Source organism: Arachis ipaensis, chromosome B08 (assembly GCF_000816755.2).
Source record: "Arachis ipaensis cultivar K30076 chromosome B08, Araip1.1, whole genome shotgun sequence".
Taxonomy (NCBI): Eukaryota; Viridiplantae; Streptophyta; class Magnoliopsida; order Fabales; family Fabaceae; genus Arachis; species Arachis ipaensis.
Window position 1 is genome coordinate 28188650 of NC_029792.2, and position 3773 is coordinate 28192422.

Genomic DNA, 3773 nt, shown 5'->3' on the forward strand with positions numbered 1-3773 from the left:
TGAGAAGAAGTGAGTGGAGGTAGGTGGGGATCTTGTGGGGTCCACAGATCCTGAGATGATCCTGTGGGATCCACAGATCTTGAGATGATCCTGTGGGGTCCACAGATCTTGAGATGATCCTGTGGGATCCACAGATCCTGAGGTGTTCAAGGATTTACAACCTTGCACCAAATTAGGCATGTAAAATGCCCTTGCAAACAACTCTGGGCGTTCAGTGCCAGGTTGGTGCCCATTTTGGGCGTTCAACGCCCATTTGTTGGCCATTTCTGGCGTTGAACGCCAGAACCATGCCTGTTCTGGGCGTTCAGCGCCCAGACACTGCCCATTTTGGGCGTTCAGCGCCAGAACCATGCTCTATTCTGGCGTTGAACGCCAGACAGATGCTTCCTCCAGGGTGTGATTTTTCTTCTACTGTTTTTGATTCCGTTTTTAATTTTTTTTGTTTATTTTGTGACTCCACATGATCATGAACCTATAAAGACATATAACTAAGAAAAATATGGTTAGATAAATAAAAAGTGGGTTGCCTCCCAACAAGCGCTTCTTTAATGTCAATAGCTTGACAGTGGGCTCTCATGGAGCCTCACAGATGTTCAGAGCATTGTTGAGACTCTCCAACACCAAACTTAGAGTTCGCCATAAGGTTCACCTAAGTAATTCACCTCTGCTATTGCAGGATTCTCAGGATCATAAGCTTCTTCTTCAGGAGAAGCCTCTTGAGTACTGTTGGATGCAGTTTGCATTCCATTCAGACTCTGAGAAATCATATTGACTTGCTGAGTCAATATTTTGTTCTGAGCCAATATGGCATTCAGAGTATCAACTTCAAGAACTCCCTTCTTTATAGGCGTCCCATTACTGACAGGATTCCTCTCAGAAGTGTACATAAACTGGTTATTAGCAACCATGTTAATGAGTTCTTGAGCTTCTGCAGGCGTTTTCTTTAGGTGAATGGATCCACCTGCAGAAGTATCCAATGACATCTTTGATATCTCAGATAAACCATCATAGAAGATATCCGGGATGGTCCATTCTGAAAGCATGTCAGAAGGACACTTTTTGGTCAGCTGCTTGTATCTTTCCCAAGCTTCATAGAGGGATTCACCTTCTTTCTGTCTGAAGGTTTGAACATCCACTCTAAGCTTGCTCAGCTTTTGAGGAGGAAAGAACTTGGCTAAGAAAGCCGTGACCAGCTTATCCCAAGATTTCAGGCTGTCTCTGGGTTGAGAGTCCAACCAAATTCTAGCTCTGTCTCTTACAGCAAATGGGAAAAGCATGAGCCTGTAGACTTCAGGATCTACTCCATTAGTCTTAACAGTATCACAGATCTGCAAGAATTCAGTTAAGAACTGAAAAGGATCTTCAGATGGAAGTCCATGAAACTTGCAGTTATGCTGCATTAGAGAAACTAATTGAGGTTTCAGCTCAAAGTTGTTTGCTCCAATGGCAGGAATGGAGATGCTTCTTCCATGTAAATTGGAATTAGGTGCAGTAAAGTCACCAAGCATTCTCCTTGCATTATTATTATTTTCGGCTGCCATCTCCTCTTCCTGTTCGAAAATTTCTGAAAGGTTATCTCTGGATTGTTGTATTTTAGCTTCTCTTAGTTTCCTTTTCAGAGTCCTTTCAGGTTCTGGATCTGCTTCCACAAGAATGTTCTTGTCCTTGCTCTTGCTCATATGACAAAAAAGAGGGCACAGAAAAATAATAATAATAGGGATCCTTTTTACCACAGTATAGAGGTTCCCTTATGTAAGTAGAAGAAAAGAAGAAGAAATTCGAACACAGATAGAAGAGGGGGTTCGAATTTGGTGAGTGATGTGAGGAAGAGATGTTAGTAGATGAATAAATAGATAGAATAAGATGAGAGAGAGAGAGAGGATTTTCGAAAATAATTTTTTTGAAAAAGAGTTAGTTGATTTTTGAAAATAGTTTTTGAAAAAAATATTAGTAATTTTCGAAAATTAAGATTTAAAAATTGAAATAATTAGTTAATTAAAAAGAAATTTTGAAAAAAGGGGGGAGATATTTTCGAAAATTAGAGAGAGAGAGTTAGTTAGGTGGTTTTGAAAAAGATAAGAAACAAACAAAAAGTTAATTAGTTAGTTGAAACAAATTTTGAAAAGATAAGGAGTTAGGAAGTTAGAGAAGATATTTTGAAATCAAGTTTTTTTGAAAAAGATATGATAAGAAGATATTTTTGAAAAGATATGATTGAAATTAGTTTTTGAAAAAGATTTGATTTTTAAAATCACAATTAATGACTTGATTCACAAGAAATTACAAGATATGATTCTAGAACTTAAAGTTTGAAACTTTCTTAAGAAGTAAGTAACAAACTTGAAATTTTTGAATCAAAACATTAATTGGTGATGTTATTTTCAAAAATTTGATATAAAAATAAGAAAAATGTTTTTGAAAAATGTTTTTAGAATTTTCGGAAATAACTAAGAAAATTGAAAAAGATTTGATTTTTGAAAAAGATTTTGAAAAAGATAAGATTTTTAAATTGAAAATTTGATTTGACTCATAAAAATAACTAGATTTTAAAAATTTTTGAAAAAGTCAAATCTAATTTTCGAATTTATGAGAGAGAAAAAGGGAAAGATATTTTTTTTATTTTTGAATTTTTAATGAAGAGAGGGAAAAACAAGAAAGATGATGCAATGCATGAGAATTTTAGATCAAAACATGTGATGCATGTAAGAATGCTATGAATGTCAAGATGAACACCAAGAACACTATGAAGATCATGATGAACACCAATAACATATTTTTGAAAAATTTTTAATGCAAAGAAAACATGCAAGACACCAAACTTAGAATTCTTTAATGCTTAGACACTAAGAATTCAAGAATGCATATGAAAAACAAGAAAAGACACTAAACATGCAAATGCAAAGATCAAACAAGAAGACTTACCAAGAACAACTTGAAGATCATAAAGAACACTATGAATGCATGAATTTTCGAAAAATGCAAGATGCACATGCAATTGACACCAAACTTATAACATGACTCAAGACTCAAACAAGAAACAGAAAAATATTTTTGATTTTTATGATTTTCTAATTTTTTTTTGGATTTTTTTTTCGAAAATTATTTGTAAAAGAAAAAATAAGGATTCCAAAATTTTTAATATGAATTCCAGGAATCTTGCCATGTTAGTCTAAAGCTTCAGTCCAGGAATTAGACATGGCTCACTAGCCAGCCAAGCTTTCAATGAAAGCTCCGGTCCAAAACACTAGACATGGCCAATGGCCAGCCAAGCTTCAGCAAACATAGATACCTCTCATGTATACAACAGCTGATATTTCATCCAACTTCATATACTTATGAGTGGGAGCCTCAGTCCAAAAGAATTTAGACATGGCTTTACAGCCAGCCAGGCTTTACATGCTTCATGAAACACTAGAATTCATTTTTTAAAAATTTTGAATAAATTTTTTTTTTCGAAAACAGGTGAGAAAATTTTGAAATATTTTTGAAAAATTTTTGAAAAGAAAACAAAAAGAAAATTACCTAATCTAAGCAACAAGATGAACCGTCAGTTGTCCAAACTCGAACAATCCCCGGCAACGGCGCCAAAAACTTGGTGCGCAGAAATTGTGATTACACTTTGATTATGTAAAATTCATCACTCTTTCTTTCCCTGGTAGTGGCGCCAAAAACATGATGCCAATACCATGGTTCACAACTTCGCACAACTAACCAGCAAGTGCACTGGGTCATCCAAGTAATACCTTACGTGAGTAAGGGTCGAATCCCACGGA